The sequence below is a fragment of the Typopeltis vanoorti genome, chromosome 21 (assembly GCF_054136105.1).
Source record: "Typopeltis vanoorti isolate ZY-2024b chromosome 21, IOZ_Tvanoo_1.0, whole genome shotgun sequence".
NCBI classification, from domain to species: Eukaryota; Metazoa; Arthropoda; class Arachnida; order Uropygi; family Thelyphonidae; genus Typopeltis; species Typopeltis vanoorti.
The window spans coordinates 64,467,573-64,480,156 of record NC_143569.1 but is presented as its reverse complement, the minus strand read 5'-3'; the positions used below and the strand labels follow the sequence as shown (position 1 = coordinate 64,480,156).

The following is a 12,584-nucleotide window of genomic DNA, read 5'->3' as shown; positions in this document are numbered from 1 at the left end:
TTCCACAGATCTGCCACCAGCTTGGTCAATCTTTAAATTCTCTCTACTACCTCCAGATTCCCCCCCCCCCAAAAAAAGCATCCACGTGACTAAATCTGAACAGTGGTCAAGATGCAGCCAAATCAAAGCCTTATAAAGAGGAATAATAACTTACTATCTTTACTTGTTAGATGTTTTTCAACATCTAAGTAATCCTTTAAACTATTTTACCAACATGCCCTCTCAACTTTAACTTTGTCCACCATTATACCCAAGTTTCAATTTCTTGCAATCCAGTACCATCAATGTGACACAGTATTCAACCTTACATTTTACAAAATTAAATATCATTATCCTTTGCCCACAATGCCAATTTATTTAAATCATCCTGTAGGATATCTACAACATCTTTATCAACTATTGCCCTCCCCAGTTTTGTATCATCAAACAATGGAATATCCTCATTTAAATCTTTCCCCATATTACCGATATACAAATTAAATAGTGTCCCTAGTACAGAACCCTGAGGCACTCCACTAGTCACCCTCATTCTCCTCTATTCTAATCCACCATATACTATTCTCTGATGCCTGTCAGCTTCATGTCCATTCCCATTTCCTCCAATTTTTGTAATAGTTTTCCATGTGGTATTCTGTTAAATGCCTTTGAAAATTCCAGCAGTATCATAGCATAACTATTTCCTTTGTTCAATTCCAATGTCACTTTATTATAAAATGTGAATAAATCACTAAGATAGGATCTATCCTTTACCAATGCTACTTCTCGTGAAACAATCCTTGACCACTTGCAATGCACTACCGACGTTCTTTCCTTGTAGCTTCTAAGCCATGGCACTACTCCAAGATACACTCTAAGTTTGTCATAATTACTAACTTTATAGTGCAAAATAAACACTTTGACAGAGAATTCCACAAGTTTAGCAACTTCCCTACACAAGACTACATGGTCACTCTCCCCCAATTGGAGGCAGTGTCTAACTTGGTTATGGATATATCTCTTGATGCTAATGAACTTCAAGATGAGTCGTGTCTCCATGGAAGTCAGGAAAATAATACTAGATCCAGCACTCTTAAACCCTCTATAACATGTTCAGTTAATTATCCCTTAGCAACTATGTAACTTCCATCTTGCAATGCCCCATTTCCCACCTCCCATCTATGTCCTTATAATAATTGTTTGGCCTGCATTCATTATGCTAATCTGCCAATGCACGGTATCTACATCTTCCTGTGGACCCTCCTAGTCTATAGCAGCAACCAACAATATATTTCGTTCTATTGGTCTCTATCTCACACCTCAAATGAACCATGTCCCCAGACCTAAAATCATATAATTTTATTTTTTGGAGTTTATCAACAATGCCCCACCTCCTGTCCTCTTCCCTCCTTGAAAATGCAATATACTTTACAATCTATCCCTGTAACTAATAATTTTCTGTCAACTAGGTCTCACTGATACCTATAATTTTTGGCCAAGTTGAGATGATGGTCAAAAAAACTCCTTTCTTATTTCTGATACTTCTGGCATTCATGTAGAGCATTTCAGCATCCCCTTGCATTCACAATTATTCTTGTGTAATGTAATTACAAATTCATTCAAATCTGAAACCTGTGAAATTACCTAGTATTGCATAATCATTCTGTAAACACACTCATTTATACCAGGGGTGGCCAGACATGCTCTAGTCCCTTATTTTGCATTTCTAAACTCTCACTAAACAACACTTTCTCCAAACATCCAACTCCAAAACCATTCAAATGTACTCCATCAGGCATACATAAATGCTTTTTCACATCATTCCTCCTGTGCAATCTTCTCATCAACAATCATGGCCTTTTTCAGTTCTGTCCTATCGTAACAAGGCAACAAACTTATCTTTACTTTCTTACTCTTCATTTTCACTTCTTTCAACAACCCTTTTACATAGTCTCCCACTGCTCATTTCTCAGCATTAAAATTTGTGCCAAAACAATCAATTCTTTCACTTCTTCAAACTAACAGCTTCACTTAACATCCTTGTTCTTTGCACCTGCGAAACAAGCTTTCGTCACTTTCTCATTAAACATACTTATCAAATCTCCATACAATACCTTCTTATTTAAGGTTTCTTGTACCTTCATACTTTCCTCATTCATTATTTCTTTCATTCTCCTGGATGCTGTACCATTCTTCTATCCTGTGAAGGATGCTATGTACTGTCTGACCACAGATACTAGAACCCTGGCTGGTAGATTGCCAAGAAGAGACAACTCATGTTGAAGGGTAGAAAAAGCCGAGGTCTGAATTCGTCACCAACATGAGAAATCATGTGTTTTATACATAAAATTTCCCAACTGTTGTACAAGCAAAACAGTTACCACTTTAAAAACTAGAATTTTCATAAAAGTAAAGCTAATTTTTCGACATATAATAATAAATGATCATCCCATGAAGTACATTTATTACCCTATTATCAGAATGGATTCGCCTTCTGTCATGTGCAGAAGTGTCAAGGGATCTCGCATTTGTGGTCGGGGAGTAAATGTGTTATTTCAGTCCTTACTGTCACTTCATCCACATTACTTTCATGCTCTCGTTCATACCTCATGCCCTAGCATTTAATATTTCCACATTCTCCAGAACACTTTCACTATCTTTCCTTACACACTGTTAATATTGTTCACTTCATTATCCCACTCTTCATATGATTTGCCTGAACCCAGTTTTTCTTCTCAAAGCTTCCCTTCTACAATTTTTCTTTACCTTTTCTTTAATATACCTGTATAAATCTCACAAGGAATACTCAGTAGGGAAATTTCTCTAAAATAATTCTCAAAGTATCTACTCTAATCATCTAGAATTTAATCTTCTGAATTATGCAGTAAAATTTAGAACGACCATATTTGAGTTTTTTTTTTTTTCCCCCCTGCTTCTAACTTCCTAGTTAAATATAATCTATTCTGTCTTTCTATGTTTCAGGTATTTATTATTATTATTCAGACCTCAATGGAGTCAAAAGACTCATCGCAGGAGGTCCCTCCCAGGAAACACAAAGTCTATCATACCACTCCTTGAACTCAATGACCATTCTTGTTCTCATCATCAGGCAATGCATTCCATGGTTCAACCATCCTCCATGCAAATAAACCATTCCTCACCCTCTTGCTCACAGCTTCCTTTCTTAACTTCCAGGGATGGCCCCTTGTCATCACTCCTTCCTGCTGTTCAACCAAGCGAAAGAACTCCCCAGTGTCAACCCTATAACCACCTCTCAACAGGTTAAAAGTCTCAATCATATTATCTGTCCTCCTATCCACCAAACTCTGCAGTTCACATTCCCTCAACCGATCCTCATAACTGTCATTGTACAGTCCAAACCATCTTTGTTATCTGCCTCTGTACCCTTTCCACAGTTAATTTATCCCCTTCATATCCCGGGGACCAAATTTGAGAACAATAGTCTAAGTGTGGTCTCTGATCAGGGTCTTATAAAATGGAATAACTCTTATCTCTACAGGTCAGTGTCCTCAGTATTGCAGCAATCCTCTGTGTTACCTTCACCACCTTTTCAATGACTGCTGAATTTCAGGTTTCTATCAATCATCAACCCCTGATCTCATCTGCCCTACTTCCTCTAGTACAACTTTTCCAATAGAGTATGAAGTGTCCCAAACCTCAAGTCCTTACATTTTACTGCATTAAACCGATCCCCCCCCCCATTCATTTGTCTGTCTAGTTTATTCAAATCCTCTTGCAGGGCTACCACATCTGCACTATCACTAATAATCTTTCCCAGCTTCACACCATCTGCAAACAATTGAATACCCACCTCCAATCTACTGACAATGTCATTGATATAAAGGTTAAACAATATAGGTCCCAGTACTGAGCTCTGTGCAACTCCACTTGTAACCTTCTGCCTCCTTGAAACTGCTCCACCATACACAACTCTCTGATACCTATCGAACAGCCAATCCTGAATCCAGTTGACCAACTTTACATCCAAACGCTGCAACTTAAATATCAGCTTATCATGTGGCACCCTGTCAAACGCTTTTGCTAAATCCAAGAAAATGGCAGTATGTCTTTCCCTGATCAACTGCTCTTGTAACTTTATTATAAAAGGCTAGTATATTACTAAAACAAGAGCACCCTTTAACAAATCCATGTTGACTTTCACATATAACATTACCCTCATCTGCCCACTGCTGTATACGGTCCCTCACTAATTTCTCAAGATCTTAACTACTGATCAGTGGCACACCCAGTGGAGGGGGACCAAGGAGGGCCTTGTACCACAAAGAAAAAGGAAAAAAAATCACTAGAAAATATTCTAAAAATTTTTTCCTAATTAATAAAATTCATTTTTTTAAAAAATTTATGTGGTGTGTCTTCTATTTCTATACTACTTATGAACTGGCGATCATTGCAGATCATAGGTCATATGCGATAAGTAGTGTGTATTCTCAAATAGTCTACTCAACTTGCCTCCCCCAAGATTAAACCCTGAGTGCGCTATTGCTACTGACGACACGCAAACTGGCCTATAATTAGATACTTCAAGTCTGCTACCATCCTTATGCAATGGCACTATCTTACCTTGCTTCCACTCCCTGGGTACCTTTCCTGTAGCCAGATTTTCACTGAAAAGCCAGGTCAAAGGATCTGTCATTTTCTCAAAACTTGTGAAATACCATCCAGTCCCACAACTTTACTGATATCTAGAGTACTCAGTATTTGGAACATGCTCTCCTCCTGCACCTCGAACTTGCCCTATCCCTCTAGTATTAAAATTTACTCCTTCAAGGTGAAATACTCCAATAAAGTGTTCATTGACCAATTTCACTATGTCCTCTGCATCAGTCACTCTATTCTCATTTTTATCACACAATGTCATTCTTCCACAATAATTTCTCCTTCTACAGGCCCATTACTAAAAAATTCCCTAGGATTTTCTTTGGATTTTAAGGCCAATCTCTGCTCATATTCCAGTTATGCCTTCCTTACTATACTAGTCACTCTCCTGGCCTGTGTCTTATATTCTTCATGCATCTGCTCTTCACCTGTCCATATCTCTTCCGTAGCCTCTTTTTCACATGCAGATCCACTTTACACCAAATTGTGTCCTCTTCTTCACTTGTGAAATACAGCTTACTATTACTGCTAACAAATATTCCTTTACAATTTCCCAACCACTCATGATATCCTGGTATTCCAATTCCTCCCTCCATGAAATTTCCTCAAGTTGATATCTAAGACTATTATAATCACCTGCCTTATAATTCCACCTACATTTCTGTCTCTTTGATACTCCTGCATGTCTATTCATCTTTCAAATCAAAAACCAAATGGTCACTCTCTCCAACTGGTGGGAGAGATGTCATCTCAGTTATTAACTCTTCTGATGTTATGACCAAATCCAAGACTATTAAACCTCTTCTTCCTTCTATTACATGTTGCCTAAGACATTTGTCCCTCAAAAATTCTAGAAATTCCATTCCCTTATTGCTACATACATCTTCCTCTCCCCAATTTATACTGCTGTAGTTAAGATCTCCCATAACATCTCCTGGTCCCCACCCCACTAAATTTGATGGCTTTTACTCCTCACTGCAGTCTCTTGAAAGATTTCTATCACTGTGCTGTCATTGCTTGTTTCATTTAGCAATTTTTGAAAGTAATTACTCCAAACATTTAGAATATTTCAGTTTTCACATCGCCTTTATCATTCCTTTTACAGTACTCTTTCTTTAATATAAGCTTTCTCAGTCTCCAGAATATTTTGCCACCTTCCTGAATATTTATTTTCCATGTTTATACCTAAGTGCTCTCATAACTTTGGTTTATCTGGTTTTACACAGTGCTTTGCTTTCTTACATTTTCTTAGAGCACAAGCCGATTTACCTGCTAGGATATGATATGCTTTCTTCTTTTCCTTGACTGTTTTTAACTTCCTGAGTCCAACAGGGAGTTCTAATTTTTTTTCTATCCTAAGAATAATGCATAGCACAGTGGAAGTGGTGTTTGCACTCCTATAACACTAGGCTGCACAAAGAAAGAGCATTCAATTCTAGTTGCTGGCTAGAGAAACTTTCAGCTTTCTTCAACTGGCTCACAAAGTAGTCAATCTCTAGGATGGGCAAGTGCCCCCCCCCTTCTAAAAACTCAGGTTTTTTTATCCTATAAAAACTCAAGAAAATCAACAATAGAACCCACAACTTTCAGACATTAAAAATATTGTGTTAGGGATCATGAAATGGCAGCACTGCACTTGTTAGCCATCTCTTCACTTGATGCCACTTAAAATTAGTAATACTCTTGGGCCAGCTATCTCTGACTGGCTACCAGTAGAGATTGAACTGCCACTAAGTCCCAAAAGATGGGGCTAAGACCCTATAAGGGAATAAAAGGAGTCAGCTGATTTTTTTTTTCTTATCTTTTCAGTAAGAAGTATGGTTGCATTAATTGGCCAAAAATTTGAGAGACTATCATTTTAAGATCAACTCCTACTTAATCATAATACTTCTTTTATTCAACATTAGAGTGCATTAGATTAGGACTTTAGGTCATCAACTCCTACTTAACTATAATACTTCTTTTATTCAACATTAGAGTGCATTAGATTAGGACTTTAGGTCTTTTGTCCATTACAATTTGAATTGTTCACTTTTTCATTTTTCTGTGTAAACTGCAACATGTTTTGTTCTGAAGATATTGGTTTAAAATCCAGCAAAATATAAGCCAGTTAATAAACATCCTTTTATAAATTATTTTTGTGCTGGTGTAACGCTGTTAAAATAAGTTATGAATAACATCCAGCACCTAAGCTTGTCAACTAGATGATTAAACAAATGTTCAGAACTTTTTTTTTTTTGGTACAGACAAAAAAATAAGGTAATGTTTTATGAGATTATTTTATTAATATCCTAATAGTAGTTATTTCATTAATCCTAAAGTTCATACTTGGAATGGTATGAATCCCAGGTAACGCGTGTTTAGGATATTAAGAAATCTCAATGCGAATACAACCATGGGGATTTGGATGAGACATTAGCTCAGGTTATGGGAAAGAGCAATGGTAATACCCAAAAACCAGTCTCAATATTGATAGAATGTCATGGAGTGGAAAGAGGGCAAAATAATTCAATTATACAAAGTTATACATAGGTTCTAAGACTGAGGTTTCAAATTAGACCAATTAATATTATATTACATTATAATATTATAAGGCTAGTGATTATGACAAGTTTAGGAAACAGCTTGGAGTAATAGCATGGAATGAGGAGTCAAGCAGTAAGGAAATAAATGCTGTTTGGGAACTGACAAAGAAATACATAACAGCATCAGTAGGCGTGAATATTCTGAAGGCCAAAAGCCTGAATAAGGTAGGTGTAAAATGGATGAATGAGAGGCTTAAGCATAAAATCTGGAAGAAAATACTTTAGAGGCAGTACATGATGAATAATGGCAATAATCAGTTTCATGAAGAGTATAAAGAATAAGCCAGGGGAGTGACTTAGTAAGGAAAACAGAAGTGCAGCATGAGCAGAAATTGGCAAATCAGGCAAAGAAAAACTCCAGAGTTTTTTTTTTTTTTTTTTTTTTTTTTTTTTAGATATGTAGCAAGTTGAAGGAAGAATGATCATGGTAAGATGTTAATAGATGAAAATGATAGAATAGTAACTGCTGCAGAAGACATTGTTGAGGTATTCGGTAATCAATTTATAAAGATGTTTCATCCTGATCAGGGTGGAGGTCATGAGGAACTTAAGTGTAGAGGACATAGGAGAGGATGGCTTAATTATGAGTGAGGGAGGTATTTGAGGAAATAAATAACCTTGATGTCAATAAGGTGATAGGATTTGATGACAAGTCACCATGCAACTTAAGGGAATGTTCCAGGGAATTGGCAGTAGCATTGGCATGCTTGTTTAATAAGTCTTACAACAGCTCAGGTTCCAAGGGAGTAGAAAGAAGGCAAAATTGTTCCACTGAATAAAGGTGGTGATAAGGCTGTGGCTTCAAATTATAGGCCATTCTGTATATCTAGAGTTGTGGTGAAGGTACTAGAGATTGGCGAGAAGTAGGATACAGAATTGGGTTGAAAACAGCACTATTCTTTGTGGTTATCAGGAATGGTTTGTTAAGGGAGGAGATCATGTTTTACTAACTTATGTACTATAACAAGGTGCAAATACCTTGGACAGGGGAAATGCATCAACTGGATTTTGCAAAAGCTTTTGAGAAGCTCCCACACAACAAACTTAAATGAATTGAAACAGATGGGATGGATAACAGACTTCTGAGTTGGATCAGTGACTGGCTGTCAGATAGGTATCAGAAAGTGTATATGGGGGGGGGGGTATAGTATCCTGTAAAAGGAAGGTCACTAGTGGTGTACCACAGGGGTCAGTTTTGGGACCATTGTTGTTCACTTGAGGATTAATGATATTGGGATGGGTTAAGCTAGTGATATGCAGCTGTTTGCAGACCATGCAAAATTGGGGAGAACAATGCAGTCAAGCAGATGTTATGGCCTTGCAGGACTTAAATAGCTTGCATAAATGGGCAGCTAAGCAGAACTGGCAATGATGCAGATGACCCTGACATGCAGAAATAGAGGTTATGATGCCACTGTATAAGGCCTTGATCAGGCCTCATAAGGATTATTGTGCATTATTGGTCGCAGGTTTTGATGGTGACAAGGATATGTTGGAAAAGGTCCAGAGAAGATTCAAAGGTTGTCAGTGGTCTTTGGAATGTGGAGTACAAGGACAGATTGAAAGAATGTAAACTGCAAAGTCTCGTGAATAGGAGGAAGGGGGGGGATACGGTCGAAACAAAGCTACCGAAGGGTTATCAGGTTGACACGGAAGAGATTTTTTATAGAATGAGGGTAGAAAAAGAGGCCATTGCTGGAAACTGCGTGAGCAGAGGGTTCTTTGTATGGAGAGTGGAATGCATTGCCTAAGTGTGTTGTGAATGTAGACACATTCAATCATTTGGCATAGTTGGATAAGCATTGTGTACAATAGTGTATACCTCTCATGATGAGTCTCTGACTCCATGGAGGTCAGATGTTAATATCTCAGGAGCAGTGGTCAAAGTACTGGAAAATTTTAAGGAAATAATTCAGGAATGGGTGGTGGCAATGATAATCTCTTGGGAACTGCACAGATTGAGAAGAGGAGATCTTAGTAATTTACTCATTTTCTACAGTAAAGAAACAGTTAAGTCTGATAAGAGAAATGGCTACACTATAATGCTGATACAAAAGGACTTTACAGAAGCATTTGACAGAACACTACATATAAAGCCTTATTACACATGAAGCAAATGGGGATGAACATCAGTGATAACAGATGAGAGAGTAGTTGATAGATAGTATATGGTTAAATCAAAGAGAGGGCAGGTGATTGAAGATACGCTACAAGGTTCTGTACTCTGGTTCCTGTTGTATATCAATAATATATTGAGAATGATTTGAGGAGGAATATCCTATTGTTTACCAATGATGTTATGCTGGGGAGAGAAAGCCAATCTTTTGGCTTTTGCTTTTCTTCCAGTCTACTATCATATAATAATTTATAACTTTTCTCCACCATCATTTCCCTTTTCTAGTATATTCTTTTCTAATAGCCCCTTCATGTAGGCCTCAATGCAAAAATCTAGACAAATAGATTGATTTAGATCTAGATTTGACTATTTCAGTCATCTGCAGGATAATCTGAACAGATTATACTTGGGCAAAAGACCACAGCTGCAATTTAATGTGTCAAAGTGTAAAGTTATATACTTTAGAATGAAAAAAAAAAATCTTGTGTGTATTGCATAGATATAAATGCACTACAAGAAAAAAACTGATGTATTTAAGCTACAGATTTAAGGGTAATGGTAGACAGAGTTCAGGTACAAAGGCCATATTGCAAATGCATGTAAAATATTTCTACTTATCACTTGGATGTTAAGAAGGGATAAAAAAAGTTTAATGCTTTGATATGACCACCTCTGGATGTTATTTATAGATCTGATTACCGTTTCTTAGAGACATGTAAATTACTGAAGGGATTTTATGGAGCAGATGCAAAAGAAAGTTTCCAATAGATTGCTAGACTGGAGATAAAGGGTCACCTGTGAAAGATATGTAAGCAAATATGGTTAGTAAAGGTCTATAGGACTAATATTTCTTTTGCTTTGACACTGGTAAATGAGTGGAAAATGTCAGAGGTAGTCACAAGTGCTTTGTTGGAAAACAACTTTAAGGAGAGAGATATAAGGCACTGTGTCAAAAACAGTTAGTGTGGACTACAGAGAAATGCCCATGTGATAACAGGTCAAGTGAGTAATATCATAATTTCCATGAAGGGGCTATCAGAAAAGACTACTTGGAAAAAGGGAATGATAGCTCAAAATAGTTACGAATCACTATATGACAGAAAAAAAATGGCAAAAGATTGGCTTTCTCAGTGGCAAATAAGAGAACCATTCAGACACAGAAAAGGAATAAAAAAAACTTAAATAGTTTCGAAAAGGAACATAAATCATAAGTGTCTCTTAACAAAGATTTTTGGCTTTTCAAAATCAGTTTTAGCTATGCTGTATAACAACGTCTGGTCCCATGATACCATAATCATAATATTTCAATAGTTCTAAAATGCTTTTTTTTCATGCATAATAAATTAATATTTTTGTCTTGTTCATTATACAAGAAATTATATAGTTTATATTCATATTTTACTCTGAGCACCCTAATATAATGTAATATATATACTGCTTAGGAGGCTTGTACTGCCTTATAACAGGAGCCACTCCCTATACATGTCTTAACATTTCTAAGAGGTCACAGAAATCCTAACATTAAATGTTTTTGAAATAATAATTTCTTAACACCTTAATGAAATAACACATTTTTATCACACTTAGGTGGAAGCAATAAGAATCTGGGGAGGATAAGGACCTAAAAATTAGAGAATATCTTGTTAAAACTGAGGACAACCGAGTGGGTTATGACAATGATGCAGAAGAAATCTATGTGTAGAAGTAAAGAGATAAAGGCCTTGATCAGGCCACATGTGGATTATTGTGCACCGATTTGGTCATCTGGTTTTCAGAACGATATGGAAATAATAGAGAGGATCAAGAGATGATTGACTAAAGTGTTTACTGGTTTCTCAAACTGAGTAAGAAGAAAGACTGGAGAAATGCAATTTGCAGAATCTAGCAGATAGAAGGAGACAGATATTAGTTGGTAAGGGATTATTACTAGATTAATATGCAAGAAGATTTTCATAGAATGAGTGAGAGACAAGAAGCTGTATAAAAGTGTGAATAAGGGAAGTGAGGAGTAGGTTTTCTCAAGGGAAGCATGTGAGCAATTGGAATGCATTAGCTCTGTTTACACACATTCTTGAACATTAACAAATGTCAAGTTACTTCTAATATTTTCATTTTTAAATACCTTTCACTTTCCAATTTTCTTCAGTCTCATATCAGTTGCTAGTCTTGGACCAACTGCTTTATTTCCCATATTCTCTGAATCATTAAAACTCGCTGTAAAGGAGAGTCAGAGATGTGCAAAGTCTTCAGCCCATGTCATTATCATCATCATCCCTGGATCCCCATGGAGTAAAACACTCATCATGGGAGGTCCCTCTGTCACACACATAGCTCATCATGCCATGCCTTAAATACATGCAAATTCTCTGCAGACTCTACATTTTCAATGCATTCCAATCATAGACCACTCCACCTGCAAAAAACCTGCCTCTCACTCCATTGCTCACATCCTTCTTATACAGTTTCCATGGATGACCTCTTGTTCTCCAATCTCCTACCATTCTATGAAAAATCTTTTCAACATTAATCTTATAACAACCTTCTCACCAACTTGTCTATAACATCACTCCCTCCTCCTATCCACTAGCAAACTGCACTTGTGACACTTCCTTCACACTCAACATTTTCCAGAAACCACTTCAGCCAACTACCTCTGAACCCTTTCCAATAACTCTTCATTCTTCTAAAAACCAGGCAACCAGCTGTGCATAGTAGTCCATATATATGGCCTTTATTCTATTCTATAGAATAGAATCTTTTTATTTCTACAAGTTAGTATCCTCTGCATCACTGCCAGAATTAGTGCTGTTCTCACAATTTTGGAAATGTATCCAAAAAAAAAACAAGTCATTAAAGTCCCAGTTCTTTAGCACTGATAGACTAAAAATAAAATATCAAAAATGATACTGTATTTTGAAAGTTATACCTTGGATATTATAGAAATAGCAATCTATTTTCAGAAATAGGATGCAGTTTGAGATATTTTTAAAAAATGCTTTTGTATAAATCAACATTTTGAAGCAATGATTAAGTTAAAATACCTGAAATACAAGAATATAATACTGAAGACTTTCCCTTAAAAAAAAAAATATTGACATGTTAAAAGAATATGAAATGTTTAAATGAAATAATTTAATATTTTGGTGACAGGTCTGTGGAATGCTCTCCATGAGGCCAGATTGTAGGCATGTGGATCCCAAAATTAAGTTAAGTCAAGATAAGAGGGAACATGATAGAAGCTTATCAGTTACTACAGATAGCTTTATAAG

The 12,584-nt window shown here is 36.5% G+C and overlaps 1 protein-coding gene across 2 annotated transcripts in view; it reads right to left on the bottom strand.

Moving 5' to 3' along the window:
* LOC150094924 (alkaline ceramidase 3-like) overlaps window positions 1-12,584 on the bottom strand; it is a 172,650-nt gene that overhangs the window by 124,857 nt on the left and 35,209 nt on the right. The window lies entirely within an intron of this gene.